The 11,425-nt window shown below is 43.3% G+C and overlaps 5 non-coding genes across 5 annotated transcripts; all 5 read right to left on the reverse strand.

Moving 5' to 3' along the window:
- Positions 1-1,763: 1,763 nt before the first annotated feature.
- Trnaa-cgc lies at positions 1,764-1,836 on the reverse strand. The gene has a single exon. It is a non-coding gene; the product is annotated as a tRNA-Ala (tRNA).
- A 2,127-nt stretch (positions 1,837-3,963) lies between these two features.
- On the reverse strand, positions 3,964-4,036 carry Trnaa-cgc. The gene has a single exon. It is a non-coding gene; the product is annotated as a tRNA-Ala (tRNA).
- Positions 4,037-5,326: 1,290 nt separating this feature from the next.
- Trnaa-cgc lies at positions 5,327-5,399 on the reverse strand. Its single transcript has one exon. It is a non-coding gene; the product is annotated as a tRNA-Ala (tRNA).
- A 2,191-nt stretch (positions 5,400-7,590) lies between these two features.
- Trnaa-cgc lies at positions 7,591-7,663 on the reverse strand. The gene has a single exon. It is a non-coding gene; the product is annotated as a tRNA-Ala (tRNA).
- A 1,630-nt stretch (positions 7,664-9,293) lies between these two features.
- On the reverse strand, positions 9,294-9,366 carry Trnaa-cgc. The gene has a single exon. It is a non-coding gene; the product is annotated as a tRNA-Ala (tRNA).
- Positions 9,367-11,425: the final 2,059 nt, after the last annotated feature.

The raw sequence follows: 11,425 nt of genomic DNA on the forward strand, positions 1-11,425 counted from the left end.
AGAACCATTTAGAAACGATCCTATGAGACTGTGGCATTACACAAGGGACAACTGCACTAGTTGCGCAGAAAAACTAGCGAACTATAGTGGCTAATTACCGCGAAGGTGAGGATGCGCTCCTGGGGGAAGCCCGCCAGACACTCCCGAGACAGAGAGAGGGCAGGCTTGGGTTCGCCAAGGCAACACGCTGTAGCCTTCTGTGTTTTTGTGTTTTTCGGATTTTTGTAACGGACTCCCTTCGACAGTGGATTGCAACAGTGACCTGTGACCTGATATTAAAAAGGTAAAGCTAATTATATTGGTTTGTGTATGTGTACGCTGTCACTCTCCCAGTAAAACACAAGAACTCCTCGTTTTATTTCATTTTGATTTTACCTTGTGTTCTTAATTTTAAGATAGAATATGAGTATGTTTACACGTAACTACGTTCGTGCGAGCTCTCGCACACACGAACAAGCCCTCACGTAGTTACCCTCGTTCACACATACACGTACACTTACACATATACGCATACTTGCACATACACGCACACTAATACGTACACGCACGTACACACACGCACACACGTACGCATACGCGCGCACGCACACCCACACACGCGCGCACACGGACGCACGCACATGCACGCACGCACACGGACGCACGCACACGGACGCACGCATACGAACTCATGCACAAACACACAACGGCGTTTGGTTTTTCTGTTGATGATTGTCTCAATCCTTAGGTTCTCCTTTCGGCCAATTGCCTTGACCAATCTGGACCACAGTGCTACCACGAAATGAAAAAGTAAAAACTCGGCAGGTGACATGTGAAATGTGGCGTATGAGCCCGTAGAGTCACATCATCTTGGTACGAGCAGAGGCTGAGATAAATGCAACTGAGCTAACCGCGACAGTTTGTCTTGCTTATGTCCTTATTATTGTGATTGCTATTGTTATTATTATCTTTATTGTTGTTATTATATTTACTTTCATTATAGTAATAATAATAATGAGGATGATAACAGTAATAACAATGATGATGATGAAGATGATAATAATTATAATAATGATGATAAACATAATAATAATAATGATGATGATAATTATAATGATAATGAAGATGATGATAATTATAATAATAATCATAATTATTGTCATCATTATCTCCACCTTCATCATTATCATTAATATCATCATCATCAGTATTGTCATTATAGATAATTATCCTTATCGCTACCATTATTGTCACCATTAGTATTATCATCATCATCATTACCTTTTTCTAACGAAAATAACAAAATGATCGATTATCCAATCTTGCCTTTCCATCAGAGCGAGAGAGAAAAAAAAAATTAAAGAAACCAAAAGATAACGAAAGAAAGAAAGAAAGAAAAAAAAAGAGAGAAAAACAAATTTCCGTCATTGAAAGATAAACGAAATAAATGGAAAGAAATTTCCGTCACGGTGTGGGGAGTGTGGGCTGGGGGTGGGGAGAGGGGGGGGGGTGTGGGGGGGGGGGTTGAGTTGGTGTGTTGCAAAGAAAATGTTTGCAACCTAATGCCCCGCCAGGAACAGCGGAGAGACGGTGGCGGCGCCGCGCCTGGCGAAGCACCAACGACACCTGCGCCTAACATCCTCGGGCGATGCGTCGCTTACCTCGCCGCGAAGTCGGGTTTGGACCAGCAGTTGGAGCGCAGGCATGTTGCGTGGGTGTGGGTGGGTGTGTGTGTGAGTCTTCCGTGTGCGTGTGGGTGTTTGCGTGAGTGAACATGTGTAAACTGCCACGGCCGGGAATCGAACCCGGGTCCCTGGAATTGCGAGGCCAGTGCCCTAACCACTAGGCTACCGCGACAGCACTGAGTAAAAGGCGAATTAGCTGTTTGAAGAGATCATTGCAAGCTTGTGTGCGTGCGCGTGAGCGCGTGTTTGTGTGTGTGTGCGTGTGCGTACGTGTGTGTACGCGCGCGCGCGCGTGTGTGTGTGTGTGTGTGTGTGCGTGTGTGTGGGTGCGTGTGTGTGTGAGCATGAGTACGTGTGAGTGTATTTGTGCGCATGTGCTTGCGCGCATGTGTGTATGTGTGTATGAAAGAAAAAGAAAGAAAAAGAGAAAGAGAAAGGGAAAGCGAGAGAGAGAGAACGAAAGAGAGAGAGAGAAAGAAAGAGAGATAGATAGATAGAGAGATAGAGAGAGAGTGAGAGAAAGAGAGAAAAAAGAGAGAGAAAGAGAAAAAGGAAGAGAGAGAAAGAGCAAAAGAAAGAAAGAGAAAGAGAAAAGGAGAAAGAAAAAGAGAAAGCTTCACGAAAGACGATAAACCAGACCCTACACTACGCGAGGGGAGTGTCTGGCGGAAGCCCGCCAGACACTCCCGAGACAGAGAGGGCAGGCTTGGGTTCGCCAAGGCAACACGTTGTAGCCTTCTGTGTTTTTGTGTTTTTCGGATATTTGTAACGGACTCCCTTCGACAGTGGATTCTAACAGTGACCTGTGATCTGATATTAAAAAGGTAAAGCTTATATTGGTTTGTGTATATGTACGCTGTCACTCTCCCAGTAAAACACCAGAACTCCTCGTTTTATTTCATTTTGATTTTACCTTGTGTTCTTAATTTTAAGATAGAATATGAGTATGTTTACACGTAACTACGTTCGTGCGAGCTCTCGCACACACGAACAAGCCCTCACGTAGTTACCCTCGTTCACACATACACGTACACTTACACATACACTCATACTTGCACATACACGCACACTTATACGTACACGCACCCACACACACACATGTACGCATACGCGCTCACGCACACCCACACACGCGCGCACACGGACGCACGCACATGCACGCACGCACACGGACGCACGCACACGGATACACGCATACGTACTCATGCACAAACACATAACGGCGTTTGGTTTTTCTGTTGATGGTTGTCTCAATCATTAGGTTCTCCTTTCGGCCAATTGCCTTGACCAATCTGGACCACAGTGCTACCACGAAATGAAAAAGTAAAAACTCGGCAGGTGACATGTGAAATGTGGCGTATGAGCCCGTAGAGTCACATCATCTTGGTACGAGCAGAGGCTGAGATAAATGCAACTGAGCTAACCGCGACAGTTTGTCTTGCTTATGTCCTTATTATTGTGATTGCTATTGTTATTATTATCTTTATTGTTGTTATTATATTTACTATCATTATAGTAATAATAATAATGAGGATGATAACAGTAATAACAATGATGATGATGAAGATGATAATAATTATAATAATGATGATAAACATAATAATAATAATGATGATGATAATTATAATGGTAATGAAGATGATAATAATTATAATAATAATCATAATTATTGTCATCATTATCTCCACCTTCATCATTATCATTAATATCATCATCATCAGTATTGTCATTATAGATAATTATCCTTATCGCTACCATTATTGTCACCATTAGTATTATCATCATCATCATTACCTTTTTCTAACGAAAATAACAAAATGATCGATTATCCAATCTTGCCTTTCCATCAGAGCGAGAGAGAAAAAAAATATTAAAGAAACCAAAAGATAACGAAAGAAAGAAAGAAAGAAAAAAAAAAGAGAGAAAAACAAATTTCCGTCATTGAAAGATAAACGAAAAAAAATGGAAAGAAATTTCCGTCACGGTGTGGGGAGTGTGGACTGGGGGTGGGGAGAGGGTGTGGGGTGTGGGGGGGGGGGTTGAGTTGGTGTGTTGCAAAGAAAATGTTTGCAACCTAATGCCCCGCCAGGAACAGCAGAGAGACGGTGGCGGCGCCGCGCCTGACGAAGCACCAACGACACCTGCGCCTAACATCCTCGGGCGATGCGTCGCTTACCTCGCCGCGAAGTCGGGTTTGGACCAGCAGTTGGAGCGCAGGCATGTTGCGTGGGTGTGGGTGGGCGTGTGTGTGAGTCTTTCGTGTGCGTGTAGGTGTTTGCGTGAGTGAACATGTGTAAACTGCCACGGCCGGGAATCGAACCCGGGTCCCTGGAATTGCGAGGCCAGTGCCCTAACCACTAGGCTACCGCGACAGCACTGACTGAAAGGCGAATTAGCTGTTTGAAAAGATCATTGCAAGCTTGTGTGCGTGTGCGTGCGCGTGAGCGCGTGTTTGTGTGTGTGTGTGTGTGTGCGTGTGCGTGTGCGTACGTGTGTGTACGTGTGTGTCGTGTGTGTGTGTGTGTGTGTGTGTGTGTGTGTGTGTGTGTGTGTGTGTGTACGTGTGTGTGGGTGCGTGTGTATGTGAGCATGTGTACGTGTGAGTATATTTGTGCGCATGTGCTTGCGCGCACGTGTGTATGTGTGTATGAAAGAAAAAGAAAGAAAAAGAGAAAGAGAAAGAGAAAGCGAGAGAGAGAGAACGAAAGAGAGAGAGAGAAAGAGAGATATATAGATAGATAGAGAGAGAGAGAGTGAAAAAAAGAGAAAAAAGAGAGAAAGAGAAAAAGAAAGAGAGAGAAGGAGCAAAAGAAAGAAAGAGAAAGAGAAAAGGAGAAAGAAAAAGAGAAAGCTTCACGAAAGACGATAAACCTGACCCTACACCACGCGAGGGGAAAGCCAACACGACCTTCCACTAAGCCAAGCCAAACCGCTCCCTATGATAAGAAGAAATAGGGTCAAAGGTTGAATGCCAATCAGGGTAAGGGTTAGACACCGAACCTGTCATCCAGTATGGTTGTCACGCCGCCAGTGTCATGGTTGACGGGTTTATCACACCGATAAACGTAATCAAAATCGTGCCGTTGTATAAGAAGGTAGCGTGTTTGCGTTATGCATTTCACTTTATTGGTCAGGAGAGTAAATTTTCGTTGTCATTGTCTCAGTTATTATTACGGTTATTGTGATTGTTATCATTAATGCAATCGTTTGCCTTGCTTATGTCCTTATTATTGTGATTGTTATTGTTATTATTTTTTTGTTGTTATTATTTTTTACTATCATTATAATAATAATAATAGGGATGATAATGATAATAAACATAATAATAATAATGATGATGTTGATAATGATAATTATAATGATAATAAAGATGATAATAATGATAATAATAATCAAAATTAGTTGAGTTGGTGTGTTGCAAAGAAAATGTTTGCAACCTAATGCCCCGCCAGGAACAGCAGAGAGACGGTTGCGGCGCCGCGCCTGACGAAGCACCAACGACACCTGCGCCTAACATCCTCGGGCGATGCGTCGCTTACCTCGCCGCGAAGTCGGGTTTGGACCAGCAGTTGGAGCGCAGGCATGTTGCGTGGGTGTGGGTGGGTGTGTGTGTGAGTCTTCCGTGTGCGTGTGGGTGTTTGCGTGAATGAACATGTGTAAACTGCCGTGGCCGGGAATCGAACCCGGGTCCCTGGAATTGCGAGGCCAGTGCCCTAACCACTAGGCTACCACGACAGCACTGAGTAAAAGGCGAATTAGCTATTTGAAGAGATCATTGCAAGCTTGTGTGCGTGCGCGTGAGCGCGTGTTTGTGTGTGTGTGTGTGTACGTGTGTGTGGGTGCGTGTGTGTGTGAGCATGTGTACGTGTGAGTGTATTTGTGCGCATGTGCTTGCACGCACGTGTGTATGTGTGTATGAAAGAGAAAAAGAAAAAGAGAAAGAGAAAGAGAAAGCGAGAGAGAGAGAACGAAAGAGAGAGATAGAAAGAAAGAGAGATAGATAGATAGAGAGATAGAGAGAGAGTGAGAGAAAGAGAGAAAAAAGAGAGAGAAAGAGAAAAAGGAAGAGAGAGAAAGAGCTAAAGAAAGAAAGAGAAAGAGAAAAGAAGAAAGAAAAAGAGAAAGCTTCACGAAAGACGATAAACCTGACCCTACACTACGCGAGGGGAGTGTCTGGCGGAAAGCCCGCCAGACACTCCCGAGACAGAGAGAGGGCAGGCTTGGGTTCGCCAAGGCAACACGCTGTAGCCTTCTGTGCTTTTGTGTTTTTCGGATTTTTGTAACGGACTCCCTTCGACAGTGGATTGCAACAGTGACCTGTGACCTGATATTAAAAAGGTAAAGCTAATTATATTGGTTTGTGTGTGTGTACGCTGTCACTCTCCCAGTAAAACACCAGAACTCCTCGTTTTATTTTATTTTGATTTTACCTTGTGTTCTTAATTTTAAGATAGAATATGAGTATGTTTACACGTAACTACGTTCGTGCGAGCTCTCGCACACACGGACAAGCCCTCACGTAGTTACCCTCGTTCACACATACACGTACACTTACACATATACGCATACTTGCACATACACACACACTTTATACGTACACGCACGTACACACATGCACACACGTACGCATACGCGCGCACGCACACCAACACACGCGCGCACACGGACGCACGCACATGCACGTACGCACACGGACGCACGCACATGGACGCAGGCATACGTACTCATGCACAAACACATAACGGCGTTTGGTTTTTCTGTTGATGGTTGTCTTAATCATTAGGGTCTCCTTTTGGCCAATTGCCTTGACCAATCTGGACCACAGTGCTACCACGAAATGAAAAAGTAAAAACTCGGCAGGTGACATGTGAAATGTGGCGTATGAGCCCGTAGAGTCACATAATCTTGGTACGAGCAGAGGCTGAGATAAATGCAACTGAGCTAACCGCGACAGTTTGTCTTGCTTATGTCCTTATTATTGTGATTGCTATTGTTATTATTATCTTTATTGTTGTTATTATATTTACTTTCATTATAGTAATAATAATAATGAGGATGATAACAGTAATAACAATGATGATGATGAAGATGATAATAATTATAATAATGATAACAAACATAATAATAATAATAATGATGATGATAATTATAATGATAATGATGATAATAATGATAATAATAATCATAATTATCATCAATATCTTCACCTTCATCATTATCATTACTATTATCATCATCATCAGCATTGTCATTATAGATAATTATCATTATCGATACCATTATGGTCATTATTAGTATTATCATCATCATTATTACCGTTTTCCAACAAAAATAACAAAATGATCAATTATCCAATCTTGCCTTTCCATCAGAGAGAGAGAAAAAAAAAAAATTGAAAAAATCCAAACATAACGAAAGAAAGAAAGAAAAAAGAGAGAGAGAAAAAAAATAATTCCGTCATTGAAAGATAAACGAAAAAAAAGAAAGAAATTTCCGTCATTTTATTCATGTATCGTGACACGAGATTAGACCGCCTGGAGTGACCTGACCTGACGTCTTAATTGGGTCAATTCGTCATCACGTTTGCGTCCTGATGTTTACGTTGTTGTGATGTTTGTGTGAGGAGTGGGGGCTGGGGGTGGGGAGAGGGGGTAGGGGGTGGGAGGTTGAGTTGGTGTGTTGCAAAGAAAATGTTTGCAACCTAATGCCCCGCCAGGAATAGCAGAGAGACGGTGGCGGCGCCACGCCTGACGAAGCACCAACGACACCTGCGCCTAACATCCTCGGGCGATGCGTCGCTTACCTCGCCGCGAAGTCGGGTTTGGACCAGCAGTTGGAGCGCAGGCATGTTGCGTGGGTGTGGGTGTATGTGTGTGTGAGTCTTCCGTGTGCGTGTGGGTGTTTGCGTGAATGAACATGTGTAAACTGCCACGGCCGGGAATCGAACCCGGGTCCCTGGAATTGCGAGGCCAGTGCCCTAACCACTAGGCTACCACGACAGCACTGAGTAAAAGGCGAATTAGCTATTTGAATAGATCATTGCAAACTTGTGTGCGTGCGCGTGAGCGCGTGTTTGTGTGTGTGTGTGTGTGCGTGTGCGTACGTGTGTGTGTGTGTGTGTGTGTGTACGTGTGTGTGGGTGCGTTTGTGTGTGAGCATGTGTACGTGTGTATGTATGAATGAAAGGAAAAGAAAGAAAAAGAGAAAGAGAAAGAGAAAGCGAGAGAGAGAGAACGAAAGAGAGAGTGTGACATTCAATATCTATTTAAGGACAGGCCCGGGCAGCTAGTTGACCTGACCTTACTCCAGAATAACAGGAAGCGCCTCGAGGGAAACACCCGGCGCCCTGGTCAAAGGAGGGCGCGCCCCACGTCACCCACCAGTACTTAAGGCTCATGATGACCCAGGTCAGACAGAGTCCCTTCAGAGAGTTCCTGCCGACCGCTTGTCGGGTCAGGCTGGCTCCAGCCGCACGCCCCCCTGCGGGCAGACCAAGCACTAAGCCTTACCAAGACTTGTATCCGTGTGAATATCTGTGTTGCTTACGCTTCTAAATAAAAGAGGTTAAGCCAACCGTCCGTTTCACTACTCCTGCTAAACCATATGTTAAAGGTGTTCATATAGAGCCTTTACAGAGAGAGAGATAGAAAGATAGATAGATAATTAGAGAGAGAGTGAGAGAAAGAGAGAAAAAAGAGAGAGAAAGAGAAAAAGAAAGAGAGAAAGAGCAAAAGAAAGAAAGAGAAAGAGAAAAGGAGAAAGAAAAAGAGAAAGCTTCACGAAAGACGATAAACCTGACCCTACACCACGCGAGGGAAAAGCCAACACGACCTTCCACTAAGCCAAGCCAAACTGCTCCCTATGATAGGAAAAAATAGGGTCAAAGGTTGAATGAAAATCAGGGTAAGGGTTAGACACTGAACCTGTCATCCAGTATGGTTGTCACGCCGCCAGTGTCATGGTTGACGGGTTTATCACACCGATAAACGTAATCAAAATCTTGCCGTTGTATAAGAAGGTAGCGTGTTGCGTTATGCATTTCACTTTATTGGTCAGGAAAGTAAATTTTCGTTGTCATTGTCTCAGTTATTATTACGGTTATTGTGATTGTTATCATTAATGCAATCGTTTGCCTTGCTTATGTCATTATTATTGTGATTGTTATTGTTATAATTTGTTTTGTTGTTATTATTTTTTACTATCATTATAATAATAATAATAGGGATGATAACAGTAATAACAATGATGATAATGAAGACGATGATAATTATATAATGATAATAAACATAATGATAATAATGATGATGTTGATAATGATAATTATAATGATAATAAAGATGATAATAATGATAATAATAATCATAATTAGTTGAGTTGGTGTGTTGCAAAGAAAATGTTTGCAACCTAATGCCCCGCCAGGAACAGCAGAGAGACGGTTGCGGCGCCGCGCCTGACGAAGCACCAACGACACCTGCGCCTAACATCCTCGGGCGATGCGTCGCTTACCTCGCCGCGAAGTCGGGTTTGGACCAGCAGTTGGAGCGCAGGCATGTTGCGTGGGTGTGGGTGGGTGTGTGTGTGAGTCTTCCGTGTGCGTGTGGGTGTTTGCGTGAATGAACATGTGTAAACTGCCGTGGCCGGGAATCGAACCCGGGTCCCTGGAATTGCGAGGCCAGTGCCCTAACCACTAGGCTACCACGACAGCACTGAGTAAAAGGCGAATTAGCTATTTGAATAGATCATTGCAAGCTTGTGTGCGCGCGCGCGTGTGTGTGTGTGTGTGTGCGTATGTGTGTGTGTGTGTGTTAGTGTGTGTGTGCGTGTGTGTGGGTGCGTGTGTGTGTGAGCATGTGTACGTGTGAGTGTATTTGTGCGCATGTGCTCGCACGCACATGTGTATGTGTGTATGAAAGAAAAAGAAAGAAAAAGAGAAAGAGAAAGAGAAAGCGAGAGAGAGAAATAAAGAGAGAGAGATAGATAGAGAGATAGAGAGAGAGAGTGAGAGAAAGAGAGAAAAAAAGAGAGATAAAGAGAAAAAGGAAGAGAGAGAAAGATACAAAAAATAGAAAGAGAAAGAGAAAAGGAGAAAGAAAAAGAGAAAGCTTCACGAAAGACGATAAACCTGACCCTACACTACGCGAGGGGAGTGTCTGGCGGAAAGCCCGCCAGACACTCCCGAGACAGAGAGAGGGCTTGGGTTCGCCAAGGCAACACGCTGTAGCCTTCTGTGTTTTTGTGTTTTTCGGATTTTTGTAACGGACTCCCTTCGACGGTGGATTGCAACAGTGACCTGTGATCTGATATTAAAAAGGTAAAGCTAATTATATTGGTTTGTGTGTGTGTACGCTGTCACTCTCCCAGTAAAACACCAGAACTCCTCGTTTTATTTTATTTTGATTTTACCTTGTGTTCTTAATTTTAAGATAGAATATGAGTATGTTTACACGTAACTACGTTCGTGCGAGCTCTCGCACACACGAACAAGCCCTCACGTAGTTACCCTCGTTCACACATACACGTACACTTACACATACACTCATACTTGCACATACACGCACACTTATACGTACACGCACGCACACACACACACATGTACGCATACGCGCGCACGCACACCCACACACGCGCGCACACGGACGCACGCACATGCACGCACGCACACGGACGCACGCACAAATACACAACGGCGTTTGGTTTTTCTGTTGATGGTTGTCTCAATCATTAGGTTCTCCTTTCGGCCAATTGCCTTGACCAATCTGGACCACAGTGCTACCACGAAATGAAAAAGTAAAAACTCGGCAGGTGACATGTGAAACGTGGCGTATGAGCCCGTAGAGTCACATCATCTTGGTACGAGCAGAGGCTGAGATAAATGCAACTGAGCTAACCGCGACAGTTTGTCTTGCTTATGTCCTTATTATTGTGATTGCTATTGTTATTATTATCTTTACTGTTGTTATTATATTTACTATCATTATAGTAATAATAATAATGAGGATGATAACAGTAATAACAATGATGATGATGAAGATGATAATAATTATAATAATGATAATAAACATAATAATAATAATGATGATGATGATAATTATAGTGATAATGAAGATGATAATAATTATAATAATAATCATAATTATTGTCATCATTATCTTCATCTTCATCATTATCATTAATACATCATCATCAGTATTGTCATTATAGATAATTATCATTATCGCTACCATTATTGTCACCATTAGTATTATCATCATTATTACCTTTTTCCAATAAAAATAAAAAATGATCGATTATTCAATCTTGCCTTTCCATCAGAGAGAGAGAAAAAAAAATATTAAAGAAACCAAAAGATAACGAAAGAAAGAAAGAAAGAAAAAAGAGAGAAAAACAAATTTCCGTCATTGAAAGATAAACGAAAAAAAAAAAAAAGGAAAGAAATTTCCGTCACGGTGTGGGGAGTGTGGGCTGGGGGTGGGGAGAGGGGGTGAGGGGGTGGGGGAGGGGTTGAGTTGGTGTGTTGCAAAGAAAATGTTTGCAACCTAATGCCCCGCCAGGAACAGCAGAGAGACAGTGGCGGCGCCGCGCCTGACGAAGCACCAACGACACCTGCGCCTAACATCCTCGGGCGATGCGTCGCTTACCTCGCCGCGAAGTCGGGTTTGGACCAGCAGTTGGAGCGCAGGCATGTTGCGTGGGTGTGGGTGGGTGTGTGTGTGAGTCTTCCGTGTGCGTGTGGGTGTTTGCGTGAATGAACATGTGTAAAC

The sequence above is a fragment of the Penaeus chinensis genome, chromosome 33 (genome assembly GCF_019202785.1).
Source record: "Penaeus chinensis breed Huanghai No. 1 chromosome 33, ASM1920278v2, whole genome shotgun sequence".
In the NCBI taxonomy this organism is placed as follows: domain Eukaryota; kingdom Metazoa; phylum Arthropoda; class Malacostraca; order Decapoda; family Penaeidae; genus Penaeus; species Penaeus chinensis.